The sequence below is a fragment of the Camelus ferus genome, chromosome 24, assembly GCF_009834535.1.
Source record: "Camelus ferus isolate YT-003-E chromosome 24, BCGSAC_Cfer_1.0, whole genome shotgun sequence".
Classification (NCBI taxonomy): Eukaryota; Metazoa; Chordata; class Mammalia; order Artiodactyla; family Camelidae; genus Camelus; species Camelus ferus.
In genome coordinates this window covers 2,675,102-2,693,158 of record NC_045719.1, presented here as the reverse complement: position 1 = coordinate 2,693,158, position 18,057 = coordinate 2,675,102, and positions in this window count along the sequence as shown.

The following is an 18,057-nucleotide window of genomic DNA, read 5'->3' as shown; positions in this document are numbered from 1 at the left end:
GACAGATTGCTCTTAATCAGCTGCACAATTACCCACACTCCAAGCTGTTAAAATCAGATATCTGTTGCTCAAGTTTGTCAAAAATTCCATAGCACATAGTTCACAAGTCGGAGGCTCCATGCCCTTCTCATATCACTCCCCAGGGCCAGACGGCCCATGCCGGAGCTGGACGAAGGACCTGTGCTCTTGACTCCGGGAACCATCTTCAGTGCACCCTGACGTCATGCCTTCAGCTTGCAGGGAGCACCTCTCAGAAGGCGCTCGTGGAATCCACTATTCCCTTTAGTGAAGGCGTGTTGTTGAGTGCACTGTAAACCTGAAATTACATATATACTTTTTTTACTCTAGTGTATATATTCATTAAGCCACCTCAAATCCCTTGGGAAGCCACATGGCCTGTTAAAAACCATGAAGTATCCTAGGGGTTTGAGGATAATCTCAGCGCATCTTCTGCAATGATGCGAACTGTCCACTGGGAGGAGCCAGAGTAGCACTAATAATAATACTGCCGGTTAAATAACGTCCTTTACAACTTGCACAGCTGTTTCTAAAGGAGAATCTTTATTATTGTAATGTTTCCTGCTATGTACAAAAGGCATACATAATTAAAAGTATCACTTGAACATATGGTATAATTTAGAAGAGGAATGTAAATCTTAAGGTTTATACTCAACTTCTTAGCAGTACCTTTGAACAGACCCGATGAATTTGGTTTGAACTCCATGGTCGGTGGAGGAGGGGATTTTTCTGAATCAAAGGCTGAAGACTTTTTAAGCATTAAAAAATATTAGAGGTAAATGAAAAACAAGGCACGTTTTAAAGAGAATTCTCTTGGTAAAACGTATTGTTTGCTTTTTATCTAGGTGTCACTGAAAGAAGACAAAACTGTATTTTACGCCCTAAATCTACTTGGCATTTGCTTTTTAAATTGTAGCCATGGACCACCCTGGGAGATGGTGACTCCCGGCTGTGGGCATGTGTTGGAACCGTTGCAGGAAAGAGTGGGGGCTCTTGGTGACACATAAAAGGGAGGAAACCAGAGGCCCAGGTTCCATAAAAAGGCACCGTCCCTGTGAGGCTGGAAAGGCGTTTAAAGAGGACACGTCCTTGTCAGGAACAGCATGAGGAACAGAGAGGCTGGAAGGACAAACACTTCTCTGAGGAGGAGAAAGAGCGGGCGAGTTCCCGTAGACACTATGATGAATTTTGGAAGTATGCGGCGTTGGCAGGGATACTGTGAAGAGCTGTGATCTGACTGCTTCCTGTTCGAGGCAGCGCAGGCCTCTCCTGCTGCGTGGCTGCTCGGTAGTGATCGGTTTGGGATGTAGGAAAGGAATACTGCCTTTCCTCTGGGTTCTGTCCTTGGCAACTGCGGCTGGGCAGAGGGCGTGCTTGGAGAGGCCACTGAAAGGTAACCAAATAGGCGAGAAATAGCAGGTGATGAGAAAAAGGTTGTTCCCTCCTGGTCTCCTGGAACGTGGGCGTTGTCCCCAGGTGGCCAGCTGGGGCAACCAGAGAGACAGGGTCCTGTGGACTGGGCGGAGCAGGGCTTCTGGAGGTTTTCTGGTTTGGTTCTGCTCTGTTCTCTGTGAGTCATTTTTATTGCAGTATAACATACATGAGGAAAAGGACACAAATCATAAGTTACGTAGTTGATAGATTTTTTTCCAAGTGGACAAGAAAGAGTAGCCTCAGAGCCTCAAAAGTTCCCTCTTAGACGCTAACTTCAAAGGCCTCAGCCTCGTCTGCTGGGGACTGAACGTCACAGAAGTGAGTCACATGCAAGGTGTTTCTTCCCTCCACCCTGGCATGAGTGCATCTGGGTCATTGCGACAGGTCATGGTGTGTTTGTGCTCATGGTATCCAGTAATACCTCATGTGGATAAACCCTCATTTATCTGTTCTGTGCAGGTGGACTTCTGGATAGCAGGGGGTTACTCAAAATACGGCTGAGATGAACATTCTTGCTCTGTTTGGATGAACACAGAGAGGCACTCCTGTTACGTGTACCTTGGGGAGGATTGCCGGGTCACACGGTATCTCAGCGGATCTCAGCCCTAATAGGAACCAACCAAGAAGTTTCCCACAGGACTGGTACTGTTTTACAGTGTATATTATACCAGCAGCTCTATAGTTAAGCTGCTGGCGTTTAATATGACTAAAATAATAATAACCTATTATTTTATAATAAATGCTATAATTATTCACATAAGCAAATACATCTTAAATAATTACATAAGTCGTTATTAATTATGATTATATTAGTATGATCTCTTAACAACTTGAAATGACCTGTCTTTTCATTTTACCCATTCTGATGGGTATATTGTGATATTTCATTGTGGTTTTAATGGTTTCCCCCCCCATCTTTTGCCCATTTTTCCATTGAGTTGTCTGCCTTTCATTTATTGATTTGTAGAAACTCTTTGCATATCGTGGATACTCCTGAAGTATCCTTTTAGAGATATAAATGCTAACCCATGATACAAGAGAAACTGATGTCTTTGAGTGGACAGAACCTTGGGGAGAAAACGCTAGATGGTGAGCCCTTACACAGATGTTAGCAGCTGGGCTTCCTAGGACTATGGTTCAAAGAGCATCAGGTGTCAGCCCTGTTGTGTGGGTCAGTGCCAGGAATCAAGGGCAGGGGCTAAACTCAACCCGAGGAATATGTGACTTTGTCTTTTACTGGGCAAAACTTTTTTTTTTTTAATTGAAGATTGAAGTCTAGTTGATTTACAGTGTTGTGTTAGTTTCAGGTGTACAGCATAGTGATTCAGTTATATATATATATGTGTGTGTGTGTGTGTGTGTGTGTGTGTGTGTGTAGTCTTTTTCATAGTTTTTTCATTATAGGCATTACAAGATATTGAGTATAGTTCCCTGTGCTATATAGTAGGTCCTTGTTGTTTATCTATTTTGTACATAGTACTTTGTATCTGCCAGTCCCAAACTCCCAATTTGTCCCTCCCCTACTTTCTCCTTTGGTAACCATAAGTTTGTTTTCTGTGTCTGTGACTCTGTCTCTGTTTTGTAAATAAGAGTATTTGTATCATTTTTTTGAGATTTCACATATAAGTGATATCATATGAGATTTGTCTTTGACTTACTTCACTTAGTATGATCATCTCTAGGTCCATCCATGTTGCTGCAAATGGCATTATTTCTTTATTTTTTATGGCTGAGTAGTATTCCATTGTGTGTATATAACACATCTTTGTCCAATCATCTGCTGATGGACATTTAGGTTGCTTCTGTGTCTTGGCTGTTGTAAATAGTGCTGCTATGAGCTGGCCAACTTTTTTTGTCGCATCTGCTGAAGAAAGTCACCAAGCGTTGGAGAGCAAGTTCTAGAATGAGGCATGCCTTCGAACTGTGGTCCAGGTGATCTGTTGGCAAAGCAAGGAAGGTGCCCATCTGGCTCATGACTTGCTTTAAAATTAGCCCAGGCTGGCGCCAAGCAGGGTCTTGGCATCGTTTCACTGCTTGGGAAGCAGTGCTTCACTCAGGTGAATTTATAAAGTAAATATCGGCCACTGTCACTCAAGAGCTCGGCCTTTCGGGTTCTGTGGGAGAGTCTGGGAGGCTGGAGACTTTCTCAGCGGTGAGCCTCCGACTCAGGTCATAATGCCTGTGTCTGCAGCTCCTAGCGGGCGCCCCGTGAGTCTCTTGTTTCAACACCGACAGCCGGTTACTCACCCACTTGGCCCCCTGGAGTATCTTATATCTACCAGGTGGATGAGAGCTTCACATGGAGCACAGATTTCATAAAAGTGGGTTTGTCCTAACCTAACAATAAAAAGCAAAACTGCTCAAAACCAGCCAGACACTTTTTTACATTCTGTGCCAGGCATTATTTGTGATAATTCCTTGAAACTGCCATTTCAATTAAATCTATTTTCACTTTACAAGAGAGGTCTGATTTCATAGGAAGAAATGCTTGAAGTTCAAGGCAGTGCAAAATCTCCAGCCCTCCCATGTCCCACACAGCCTGGCTTTGTCATTGCCAAGGTCACTCACTGCCCCAGGCTGTGGGTGGAGGGAGCTTCCTCTTCTGTTCCCTTCCTCCTCTGGCTCAAAAGATCCAGGTTCCTTTCTTCCTTTGTCTTTTCCCCCTGGACAGGAATTTAAACTGCACCATGCGTTTTCTCACTATCCCACGCCTTCATCTTTAGCAGCAGCCCCTGGTCCCTCTGGTTTTGCTGCTTCCTTTCCTTTTCGCCATCATTTGTGCATCTTCACGACCATTTTGTGATCTTTCCCTTCATTAGGGAGAAAAACACACTCTAAGTCTTACAGATACTTGGAGCTTTTGGGGACTGCTGAGCCCACCGGGCCCCCACCCTGCAGGCGAGCTTAGCAGCTGTCTGGACTTTGTCCTCTTGGGAATCCACCCTGCGGGGGCGGGGCACGAGAATCGTGTTGCCGTGACAACCAGCAGTCTGCACGTCAGCTTGGTCAGCTTGGTCAGGGTGTGCTTGCCGAGGCCTGGGGCGCTGGCCCAGCCAGGGGACCCTTCTCACCATTATGGGAGACCACCCCGTTCAGTGCCCCCTAGGTCCTGGCGGGATCTGCCAGCTCTGTGCTCACCCGTCTTGGCAGCTGCTCATGGGGTGAAGCCCAGGGCCAGGTGAGGGCCCCCAGAAAGCAGCAGTATTTTCTCCACAGGGAAATCAGTCACCACTCTGTCCTCAGAGTAGGTTTATTCAAAAGTCAAGAATGAGTGTCTTCCAGGGGAGAAAGGGAGTGGGGACAGATAAATTAGGAGTTTAGGATTAGCAGATTCGAACTACTAGATATAAAACAGATAAACAGCAAGCTCCTGCTATAGAGCACAGGGAATTCTATCCATAATCTTGTAATGGCCTAGAATGAAAAAATATGAAAAGGAACATATATGTAGGTATAACTGAATCTCTATGCTGTACACCAGAAATTAACACAACATTGTAATTCGACTATACTTCAGTTTAAAAAAAAAAATGAATGTCTTACGCTGAAATGATGGTCCCCACCTGGTCCTGGTGGCTGGAGACAAGAAAGAGAGAAGGACTCTTAAGAAATCGGTGGGGAAAAAAACAGACAGATTTTGCACCTCATTTGCAGGGGCAGTTTTTACTGCACTGTAATATCTTGCCGTCCTTAAACCATAGCAGTTCGTCCTGCACAGTAGTTCCTCCTAGGGAAGGGTCCCTCTGGGGGCCTCGTGGACTGTCTTTCTTGAGTGCTTCTTAGAAACCAGCTTGAGCACAACATGGACAGACCTGCGATCATGTATAAACCACTTTGTAACAGAAGCTCGCCGGGCTCTGGTCATCAGGAGACAGCCCCAGAGTCACTCAAGAGGAGAGGGGAGGACAGGGAGGCCACCCGAGCAGGCGGCATGCTGTCCTGTGTGGTCCCCGAGGCAGAGGCTGACAGTGGCCTTAAGATAAAATCCCTATCGATCGACAGTTGTCGGGACACTTACAGGTCAGGAAGCAAAAAGGGCTTATTCTTTGCCTCATGAGACTTTCCTGCAAATGATGCAGAGATTAATAACCAGCCTCAAACCGAAACTCAGTTTCCTCCCAGGCTGCAGATGGAAGCACGGGAGACTGCAGACAGGGTGGTACAGGCGAGCGTGACGCCGCTCGTCTGCCTGGGGCCGGGCGAAGCCAGCTCAGCCGTCAAGTCCACTGGCGGTGATTAGGAAAAGGCCCTGGACTCCACCGGATCCGTCTCTGAATTGAAGTCTGCCACTTAGGAACTATGAGTATGAGAAAATCAGCGGATTCCCTGAAGCCTCAGTTTCCTCTCTTCTGTGATGTGAGGTTGTCGGGGGGATGGGAGTGTGGATACCAGGTCCAGAGACAGACCCTGGCTGGGAATGTTCACATTTCCCTCATTTGGGGCCAAAAGGAAGGGCATATCCCTGGGGAGACAGCGCATGTGCAGACGGTCAGGTCTAGTCCTTGCCGGCCTGCTGTCCCCACCAGGCCTGCTGCCCCCCGGCTCCTGCAGCATCTCCCCCTTCCTCATCAGGGAACAGGCAGCCTCTCCTCAAGGAGAGATGAGAGCCGGCCCTCGGCTTTCAAGGATTTATTATTGGCCATTTGGAAGCTCCTGGAAGATGACTGAGGTTTTCCCCTCTGCTACATGTCCAGCCACGCACAGTCAAGAGAGCCCTGAGGGTAGGTGTTGTAGCCCACGTCCCAGGGGAGGACACTGAGGATCGTTCGTGGACTTGCCCGGGGCTCAGTGATGACAGCACCCCGGGCTCCTCCCTGCTCGGCGGTGGCGGGAAGCTCACGCGGTCCCTTGAGTCCCAGCTCAGACGGGCATCCTTTACTTGTTTCCCTCATCCTTAATCTCAGGTCACGTTTCCCACCCCGGGCTGGTTTCAGTGCTCAGCATGTCTGTTAAAGTCTTTATCTGCTCGACTTTGGACGGCCCTTCCCTCCCTGACTTCTACCACCACAGACCCCTCTGCAGTTTGTGAATATCATACAGATGGACTCGCCACGTATGCTGTTGGTAGACTTTTACAGAATACTGTGTCTGTCTCCGTCAGCTCTGGGATTGGAGGCCAGTGAGCTCCCCACTCACGGAGCCTCACCTGTCTGCAGGCCTGGATGGTCAGGCCACTCAACATGGCCGTCCTCTCGCTCTCTGTGCACCCCTGCTCCACCAGTGCCTGCTGCCCCTACACCTGCTCGCAGGACTGACCTTCCTAGGCACCTGCCCCAGGTCCCAGCTTGGGATTGTTCTTGTCAGAGGGGCGTGAGGGGCGTGCCATCTGCTGGTTTCCCTGGTGACCAATGGGCCAACCTGACATCAACTCTCCCTATAACTGGTAACCTCCCCTTCCCCCCAGGAGCGAGCCTGCCGCCAGCCACGTCCTGCCCACTGTCCCAGGGAGTCACTCCAGGACCTTGCTTCAGACGTGTGAGCTCCCCCATCCATTTAACCGTTGATGTCTGTTACTGGCTCCGGGCTCTTCCTTTGGTCTCGAAGCTGGGTGAGTACAGGCCTTGTAGGCCTGTGGGGTGCAGCCCCACAAGGCCCAGTCAGGACCAAGTTCTGGAAGGAGAAGCCTTGGAAAAAGATGAAAGCTTTCCGCCGAATGCCCGATGGGAACACTACACACTGAGCCCGGGGCGGGGCGGGGACTGTGGTGCACTCAGGTGGGCCTCCAGACCGGTTTCCCAGAGCCTCCGATTCTGCCTGGCTCCCTGGGTGGTTTTCTTGGGTTTGATGAGCCTGCTGTGCTTTTAGAAAACCCGTCTGTGGAAATCCAAACCAAATAAAGCTAGCTAATCAGGGTCATTACCAAATGATGGTAATTTCCTCGCTCTGCAAGCTGACTCACTCTCAGGTCCCTCGCTGCATGTCCAAATATGTGATCTAAAATGAATTGAGCCCGTTTTCAGGAACATGGTCACACATCTATCCAGACATACCTGATTGGACCGTATTTATGTTTTCATTCACTTACTGAAGTTTGTTCCTTTATTTGCCCATCCTGCTTTAGCTGGTGACCACGTGGGAGGGGAGGGGGCTCTGTGGGTGCAGGTGGCAGTGAGAACAGAAACTGACTGTGAATATTAAGATGACTTTCTTGACTCCACAGCTGGGGAAGGCTGCTTCATATTTCAGTTACAGTTACTTCTGTGTCTCTCTCCCCAGCTAGAGTGTACAGCACTTGAGAGCAGAGGCCTTTTTCCCTATCCAACGTCTTTTCTTCTTTAACGGAGGTATGGGGATCGGGCGCAGGGCCCCGTGCGCTCTAAGCAGCTGCCCTGCCGCTGAGCTAGGCCCTCCCTGTCCCCGCCAGGACTGCAGTCTTTGTGAATGAGTCTCGGCCCAGAGAAGATGTTCAGTGAATGTATGCCCACAGTAAATGCGTCTGGCCAGAAAGAAGGAAGAAGGGGACAGGGGGAGGGAGAAAGGGAAGGAAGGAAGAAAAGCAGTGTGATTGCACAGAGCTGTGGCCTTCCTGTGTAGGCACGTGGACGGACACACGTATGGGAAGAGCACGCCCTTACAAAGTTCTTGGAGAAGTGCTATTTCTGTGTCATTCCGAGATGGAAGCCTTTACACTCATACAAGCTTCCTGGTCATACGGTAACTGGAGGGTTGAGTGTGAATTGCTACACAGAAAGCGAATGTAACTCACTTGTGAAAACACAAGTTGCACTGTTGTGCCTTTTTTTTTAATACAAATAAGTAATAAATGGTGAGCAATCAGACTCGCTATTGACGGTACTGACTGGAAGGATGAGGGTACCGGCCATTGCTGGAGGTCAGCCCTGACCAGTGAAGGGGGTGAGCTGTTGTGATTTTTACCTTTACTTCCTTCTCCCTGTGCCTCGACCGACCGGGGAAGCAGCACCGCCTTCACCTAGGAAACCAGCTCTCAGCTCCCCGGCGGAGACAGGAGGCCGCACCCTTTCTCATTACAAATTTGCTTTTGCAGCTGGTCTCCTGGGACCCAGCGAGGACAGAAACCTAATCCGAGGCCCAGCACCCCCCTGCTGGCCCCTGAGGGTCGAGCTGGAGCCTGTCTAGACTGTGAAACACGTCCATTGCTCCCCTTGAGATGGAGACTCCAAGGTGGTTTTGTTCTGAAGATGATGAAGCAGTGCGACTGCTCTCTGGATTGTGAGCGTGCCAGGCCCCGGGTGTCCAGCTCTCCTCTTCCCCAGGTTCCGGGGAGCCGCAGGTTAGCATTGAACTTGAGGGGGGAGGGCTCAGCTCAGCGGTAGAGCGCATGCTCAGCGTGCACGAGGTCCTGGGTTCAATCCCCAGTCCCTCCATTAATAAAAGAAGAAAGCATTGAACTTGAGACAGGGTGAGGGGGGGGTGGGGGCGGGGGGGGGACGGACACACAAAGACCCCGGTTCCCACTTTAGTTATGTTAATTAAGAGAGCATGCGGGGACAATAGGGCTCTGTGGTCTTTATCCGCGGCTGTGGCGGCGGCGGGTCCCTTCTGGGCCCATTGTTGCCGGGGATCGGCGACCCCCGGGCCGCGCTCCAGCTGTATGCAAAGTGCGGCGGGCGGGCGCGGGAGCAGACGCTCCAGCACCAGCGCCTCCCTCCAGGCCTCCTTTGGATGATCTCAGCCGCTACCAGTACCTTTGGCTATCAGGTGCTACTCTAAGTCCTTCGCGGCGAAACGACTTAATTCTTACAACAGCCTGGAGGTGGGTGCTGCTAGCGCTCTGATTGCAGACGCGGGTCTCACTAACGCACAGTCGGCGCCCCCGGCCCGAGTTGGGGCGGGGGGAGTGGCCCAGAGGGGAGGCTCGCGCTGCCTCCAGGTGGCTGCTCCCGCCCTCACTCGCTGTCGGCCCGTCTGTCCCCTGCCGTCTAGCGTGACCGCCGGGGCCTGGAGCCTGAACCGCCTGGTGCGCCTGGCCCGGATCGCTCCCGCCTGAGCACCGCGGGCGGCGAGGCCAAGGGCAGCTCCCGTGCGTAGCCCTCCCTGCAGGACAGTCGGGTCGGAGGGAGAAGACACCTCTTCCTTGTGCAAAGAGAGGCTGTCTGTGTGTCTTATCCCTGGGAGAACGTGACCGGCTCAGTGATTGTAACCGCCGTTCCAGGGGCGTCCGCTCGAAGCCGGTGGTGGCTGCCCTGCGCGGGAGGCGGGAGGGCGGACCCGCCCCGCGCAGTGAGCGAAGGAAAGCGGCGCAGCGGCAGGGAAAGCGCGGGTGGCGACTGAGCAGAGGGTGCAGTGGAGGAGCAGATGCTGAGACGGGTGTCCAAAACCGGCTCTCAGAGGAAGGGGCCGCAAGCTGAGACCCGCGGACAGATGAGGCACGCGTGCAACTGAGGTGATTGTGCACGTTCGTTTGCTGACCTGGAACAGTAGATTCAAAAATACTACGTCCCCGGGGGTCAGGACCTTATCTGCACCGCCCTCCTCCCCCGCCGCCAGCCCTCCCAGCGCTCCCCCCCCCCCACCAAGTGTGCTCAGAGTCGGGAAGTTAGCCAGCCCCGCAGCAGGCGGTGGTCCCCCCGCCGCACACTCGCTGCTTCTCCGAGTGGCACTGTGAGAGCAGTTAGCATCCACTGACCATTCGCCGGGCACTGCGGAGGGAGGAAAGTCAGTCGCGGGTGATCTGAGGAGTGCTGCATTTGAATTTGTACTGAACTTGATCAAATCGTTCCTGTGTGTGCGATGGGTCTTATCCAGTCCTCCCTTTACAGTGGAGGCCGGGCATGGATGTGACTTCCCCAGAGCCACACGTTTAGAGCCTGGCAGAGCCTGGCAGGGAATAATACTGGACAAAAGCTTTTCCTCCCAAAATAAACAGGAAGAGAAGCGTGGCTGGGAGGTGATCGCAGTGCACACGCGTTCACTACAGCTGGTGGTACAATGCTATTTTCCATAATTTGGTCAAACAATTTGAAAAATTATAGCTAATCCGAAGGAGAAAAATGCTCCTTCCTTCCTCGTCTAAGGAAACAGTAGTGTAAATACAGGAGACGCTCTGTTAAGTATAAACACAGTGAAACACATCTTCAGATTTTCTTCCCTCCCAACGTGAAAATGATTGAAAAATAGTCAAAGTTCCCAAAGGAGATAACTCCACTGTGTTCCCACGGTGCCTGGTTAGCCGGTGGTTGATGTGACATGTGGTGAATAATCATGATTTATCGCCATTTACTGCGTACACCCAGGGAGGGGCTGGGAGCACAGGCAGTGGGACCAGAGTGTCCCTGTCACCTCTGCCTGCAGTGTAGGACCCCCACCTCACCTTTTGTGGAAAGTTGTGATGGGTGAGAACGCTACCAATAAAAACACAGCTTCTGTTTGTCCTAGAAAGTCCTAAAAATATTGGTAAAATTGAAATTAAAAAAAAAAAAAAAAGGAAAACCAACAAAAAAAGGAAGGAGGGGAGGGGAGAAAAGGAATCTTCCTGAAGAGAACCTGCCCCAACAGGAACAGGCTGATTTTTATAAACCACTGTCTCTGCTGGTTGGGCTTACAAAAGTGGGTTGGTTTTATTCTCCCATAAACTGTCTCAAAGTAACACACATGCTGTGACATCCACACATTCAGTCAAGCACTTGGATTTCAGTTAATGATGTGGTTTAGACCCCTGAGATCCAGGTACGATTTTACACATTCATAATTTTTCTGTCACCTTTTCTGCCAAAAAAGAAAAAAAGTCTTTGACAAATGGTCACACTTCTCTGGAGTGTGAAGAGGAGAGGTATGTGACTTCCCTGGTGTCCTGAGCTGGCAGACCTGCGTCTCGCGTGGAGCCTGGCTCAGAATGTGCAGGAACCCTGAGGGGACACTAGCTCTGTGGCTTTAAGGGAGCAGGTGAGGGTTAGAGGCCATGCTCCCTGCAGTTAACCAGAGTCCTCTACCGGGTTCCCCAGCCCTGAAGGCTTGGGGAGGAAGTGAGGAGGAGGAGAAATGAATCTATCGAGTGGCTGGCTACGTGTTGGATGTTTGGGGTGCTATGGAGGTAGGTGCCCTGGTCCCCTTCCTTTACAGCTGACACCATTTACCCCACTCCCCACCCAGACTCCTGCAGGGCTGCTGGGCTCCATCCCCACCGCCCTGGGGCAGACAGGGGCCCAGATTTTCTCTCCTGGGAGCTCTGGGACACAGGTGCTGAGAAAAGGAGCCGGATAGCTGTCGGGAGCAGAGCTACGAGGCATGTGTGGTCAGCAGCCCAAAACCATCCCTGCAGGGGACCCATCCCACAGGCAGAGAGAGTACCAGCGAGAAGAGGCACAGGAGCCCAGGCTGGCAGCTTGCAGAGAGACGCAGAGACAGAAGGTCTCCGAGTCCCTCGCGCAGCGTGGCTGGGCACCATTTCCTTCAGGTCTGAGGGCGTAGCTCTCTGTCCTCAGGAAAACCCCCTTCTAGGCATATGTCCCCGACCACCCCCAAAAAGCTTGCACCCCAAGCCCAGCCTGGGAAGGAGCCTGATTTTGTGTGATGCAATTCCCAGGCTACTTCCAGGAAGAAAACAGCATTCTTGTTTTTTAAAAACTAAAACAATTTAACAAATAATAAACATTAAGGGGATACAGAAATTGTTCTGGGAAACTCGACACCCACCCACCCAGTCAAGTGAGACAAAAGTGAGCTTTAATTAAAAATCCTTTTTTTACTGTGTCTGATCTGACAACGATCATCCAATAACCTCCTTTTCCTATAATATGTCCCTGGCGAGAGTGAACTGTATGCCTCCTCCAGGGGCCTTTACTTCTGTGTGCAAGATTGCACCAAACTGGGGGGAGGGTGTAGCTCAGTGGCAGAGTGCGTGCCTAGCATGCATGAGGTCCGGGGTTCAATCCCCAGTACCTCTGTTAAATAGATAAATAAACCTAATTACCTCCCCCCAGACCCCCCCAAAGATGACACTAAATCTCAGACCCTGATCGTAATCACCTGTGAAATCTGCTTAGGTCAGCCATGCACCAGGCAGCGGAGGTCAAACTGGTCAAACCATGATTTCACCTGGGGATTTGCTGCAAACCCTGATTCCCAAGTCTCGCCCCAGGCCTGTGACTAGAGCCCTGAACGGAGCTACAAGAGGACTCTGAAGCTTCTGAAGGTTTCCTTTTTGGGACTCCTTTAAGGCTCGCCTTTGGGTGGGTCCACTGAATACACTCTGCTGCGGGGGCCAAGGGCCGAGACGGGCCCGGTGAAGAGCGCACCTGTTGCTCTCACCCAGCCGGGAGCTTTGTTTGCTGTTTGGCCTGCCCCGTGGGAACCCCAGGCTGTGGATCGGCCCGGGCTCCCCACCCCAAGGAGGTTAAAGAGGAGCTTCTCCCAGGGAGCAGGCCCAGCGAGTTGGCCAGGCTCTGATGTGCAGGCAGATCCCTGCCGGGCCACTTCCACCCAGGCATTTAGCTTGGGGAATGTCCTGTCCCCAAACAGGAGGGCTCCAAGCTGACCGCTGGCAAGGGCTGGCGTCTGTCAGTCTGTAGGAGAGAGGGCAGGGAAGGAGTCTGAGTGACTGAGAAGGTGGATTTGGAAGAGACAAAAGTGGTCACCTCCTTTCCAGACCATTCCTCACCGGCTGCCTCCCACCCCCATCCAGGAAAAGCTGCTCACCTTTCCTTTGTGCCCCCCGCACCCCTCTCCCTACACAGTGTCACCCGTTAACCTTGCTTCTACCTGGCTCCTTAACAAGGCGCTTTGAGGGCCGAGGCGGCGATCAGTCATCTTGTGTTCTCTGTGTCTGGCAAAATTTATTTGCTGAGTGAGCTTTAAGTAGGGCTGATTCAAGTGTTTGGGTGGGAAAGATAGTCAGCTCCTACGACCTGTTCCGGCAAAGCTTCCTGACTCTACAGGTTCCTTTTGGGCACACACATACATGAGCATGCGTGTGCGCACACATGCACACACACCTACACACGTCCTTTTTTTTAAAGTGAAGTTAGTTGAGTTTCAATGTATTAGTTTCAGGTGTACAGCAAAGTGATTTAGTTACACATATACATATATTCTTTTTCAGATCCTTTTCCATTATAGGTTATTATGAGATAGTGAATAGAGTTCCCTGTGCTGTACAGTAGGTCCTTGTTCTTCATCTGTTTTATATGTAGTAGTTAATATCTGCTAATCACATACTTCTAATTTATCCCTCCCCCAGTTGCCCTTTTGGTAACCATCAGTTTGTTTTCTCTGTCTGAGTCTGTTTCTGTTTTATAAATAAGTTCACTTGTATAATTTTTTTAGATCCACATATAAGTGATATCACTTGATATTTGTCTTTCTCTGTCTCACCTACTTTACTTAGTATGATAATCGCCAGGTTCATCCATGTTGCTGCAAATTGCATTATTCTTTTTTTGTGGCTGAGTAATACTCCATTGTAGATACATACCACAACTTCTTTATCCAGTCATCTGTCAATGGGCATTTAGGTTGCTTCCATGTCTTGGTTGTTGTAAAAAGTGCTGCTGTGAACACTGGGGTCCATGTATCTTTTTGATTTAGAGTTTTCATCTCTTCTAGATAGATTCCCCAGGCATGGGATTGCTGGGTCATAGGGTAAGTCCATTTTTAGTTTTTTAAGGAACTTCCATACTGTTCTCCATAGTGGCTGCACCAATTTACATTCCCACCAACACAAACACACATCTTGGTGGTGATTTCAGGTCAGCTAAAATTCCTTTTCAGCTTCAAAAAGCTTCCAGAGGCTGTCACAGCTAATTGCAACGTTCCCTGAAGTTCCACCACCTTCCTTCAAGACTGCAGGTCAGTACTGCTCACACGTGGGGGTCTTTCAGTTCCCACCGCTGAGCCAAAGAAACATCTTGAGGATTCAAACTGCATTTTGTCAACCCAGTCAGTTCATTAAGGGCTGGTCAGAGGTGGACCGTTGTGTTTCCAGTAAACAAGAGTCCCCTAAGGAAGGGAGGGTGCCAATAAGACATTACTTTCTTGGTTGAACTCCGAGGGCACCACTCAGGGACTTGCAGTGCCATTTACATATAAACAGTGTAATTGCATTGAGAGCGGGAGCTGGCAGAATTAGGCTGGTGCTTGATATGCTAATTACAATTCTCTCTAATCTATGGAGGCTGTTTGGAAAGAGAATTTTGAATTGGAGAGAATTGAAACCCAGTGAGGTTGGCTTGCCCAAAGGTGACAGGGCTGATTAATTGGAAATTTTCTGTTTTTCAAATGTTCATAAGGTCCTTTTACAGTATCTCACTTAATCCTTGCAAGGGTTCTTGGATGAGTATTTCATTACTATTGGCACCATGCTGTTGGTGGAGAAGGGAAGTCACATGTAGTGGGTGGGGAAATCTGTTGTGATCGGCCATGATTGCAGCTGATGTCAGCCTGGTCCCTGAGTGAGGCATTTGCAGGTCATTTTTTTGCTGTGGGGCAGAGCTAAGACTGGGTGTTCCCATTCTTTTTTCTTTTCTTTTTTTTTTTTAAATTGGAGTATAGTCAGTTTACAATGTTGTGTCAGTTTCCAGTGTGCAGCATAATGTTTCAGTCATACATATACATACATAGATTCCTTTTCGTATTTCTTTTCATTATAGGTTACTACAAAGTATTGAATATAGTTCACTGTGCTGTACAGTGTAAACTTGTTGCTTATCTATTTTATATATACAGTAGTTAGTAAATCATCTTGTTTATTTTATATATAGTAGTTAGTAGTAATAAGCTATAATGGAAAAGAATCTGAAAAAGAATATATATGTACATATGTATAGCTGAATTGCTTTGCTGTACACCTGAAACTAACACTGTAAGTCAACTACACTTAAAAAATTAAAATTAAAGAATAAATTTTAAAAAGCGTGCCTCACTCCTTACATGCGTTAAGCTGGGACGCACATTAAAGCTTGTTCAAGTTCAACTCCCTAATTTCACAGATTAGGTCTCAAAGGCCCAGGAAAACCAAGCTATTTTGTCCAAGGTAGCTGAACAAATCACAGTGACCAGGCATAGAACCACATTGTTTTAGCTCTTCATTCATAAAATTTGCTTATCAGTGATTTTACACAGAATTAATAATTAAAATGTATTTTTTGTGTGTGATTGTATACAGTGTCCCATCTCCTGAATTAATCAGGAAGCGTATTTCGTAAGTACAGTCTGCTCTGGAACCTCCTATAAATGGCGGTTGTATTTCTGCTTTCCATGTAGACCTCCTCTTATTTTGTACGTGGAAATGAGCATGGACTTTGGGCAGGGAAGCCAGAGTCAGCAGGAAGAAGTGGTTATGGGCATCATATGTCCACTTCTGTTCTGAAGGGTCGTAACTCTGTAAGTGGAGGAGTAAATAATGGTGAATTACCAAAAAAAAAAAGCAGCACAAGACATGCCAGCCAGCTCAGAATCTGTCTGGGGAGGTGAGTAATGCTCTACATTAAAGAGGTGACGACGGAACTAATTAATTTCCCTGACGTTTTCAGAATGCGCATACTGCCGACCAGAAAAGACGGAGTAGTTTGATGAATTTTCCTTTTTTAAAAAAGATATTTTCCATATGCATCAAGCTGAGAATCCCACAGTTTTTTTAAAAATAAATTAAAATCTTAGCAGTCATGTTGTATGAGGAAAGAAGTCCGAATTTTTTATTTTAAGTTTAGCAAACATGCCAAAAGCTTGCATCAGGGAACACTGCTTCGTTTAATGAAAGGACGTGCCTTAGAGTCACCAGCCTCCACTTCCTCGCCCCTGGAGGGGACACTTGTAGGATCTGCTATTTCCTTTGCGTGGGGGAAGGATGCCATCCCAACACCCACCACAAGGGGGCACCCGCCCGCGAGACCGCAGCACTGTCTCCGCTGGAGCCGCAGTTCCCAGCACCGGTAGCAACTCGCCCCGCCTTTTCTTACAAAGGCCCTTTAGTTTCGTGAAATGAGAATCAGGTGACGTCTCTCCCTAAACACGCATTTGTAAAAAATAAATATATTGCTAAGAGAGGAATAATAAGAATGTAATTTATAACAGAGTAATATGTATTTCAACATCTAAAGCGTAGGTACAAATACTAGAAAATACGTATAAAGAAGTACTCAGATCTTCTACAGACAACTGCTAAGATGCAGGCACATGCACGTGTTTCCTCGGTGACTCAGGTGCATTGAGTGGCGCTACCAATGATGAAGCAATCAAAGATGAAAAACTATTCCCTGTGAATCTCCCGATAAAATTAAGTCGTCTTAATTTCTCTTGCAGCCGCATTCTTTTAAAAACTTCAGTACCTATCAAAACAACATGAAAAAATGCTGCTGTATATGTAATAAAAGTGTTATGTTTATGTGTAAAACAGGGCCCCCCAAATTCATGTGAAATCCTGATGCCCGGCGTGATGGTATTAGGAGGCCAGGCCTTAGGGAAGTGATTAGCTCATGGTGGTGGAGGCTGCATGGCTGGGATACGTGCCCTGAAAGAGAGGCCTCGACCTCACCTCTTCTGCCAGGTGAGGACATAGAAGATGGCGGTCGGCAGCCCAGGAGCGGGTCCTCCCCAGACCCCGACCTTGCTGTGCCTGGAACTCAGACTTCCAGCCTCCAGAACCGTGAGAAGTAAGCGCCTGCTGTTTCCACGCCACCCGGTGTGTGGGGCTCTGTTGTAGCAGCCCGAGCGCAAGAAAACAGTTACATTCTCGGCTCAGCTGATGGTAAGCAGATTTTTTTTTTTTTTTTTTTTTTTTTACCTTCAGGCATGTTTCAGGAGGATGTTTGGAAGTCGTGTGGTATGTGGGACAGTTCTCTGGGAATACTGCAAAGCATCCAGCATCCAGCACTTAAGACTGGCTCTGGGACAGGCCCAGATGCCGCGATGCTGTCCCCGGTTGGGGCTTCACTGGCTGAACTTTCATCATCATGATCTCTGCACCCCATCCCCTGGAATCTCACAGCAGTCTCGGAAGGACTTGAAGGACTTTCAAACAGAACCAGGAGGAAATGCAAGTAACAAGCATGTGACACTTGGTGCCGCGTGAGAAAACACCAACCCGAGGCTTCTCGGGGGAGGGCAGAGAGTCATCTGTATCAAATGCCTTTGTTAAAAGTTCCAGGCTCTGCTCCACACCCTTGAGATCAGCTCTCGGGAGGACATGGCCATAGAGCCCGCGCGTTTAATAAGCTCACCAGGTAGGTCTCAGGCACTCACATTTTAAGGGCCTCTGAGGCCATCGTCCTATCACACAGTGGCCGGTCTGGCCAGGCCCCCGCGGCATTTTGGCAGTAACCCTGCAGGGGCAGCGGGGAGGCCCCGGCACCCCCAGGAAGGCCACCTGACTTCACCTATTTCCTTTTCAACCCTAGCTTTCCTGAAGCACCATAAAAATAGCCCGCTCAGTTAAAAAATCTCCTTTCCACTCTTTTTAAAGAGGATGACTTCTTATGACGTAGACAAGGAATGATTTCATCCTCTAAACGTGACATTATGCTAAAATAAGGTAAAAAACTGGAAAATAGGTACGTGCCTTGTGGACAAGGTTTTGAGGGGGCAGCTCTGCCCATGACGGCAGAGCACTGCAGGAGGCAGAGTCCTGAGGCTGTCATGTTTCTCTCCTCTATGAGCCCAAGTTTAAAAAAAAAAAATGTGTTTCTGTTTATA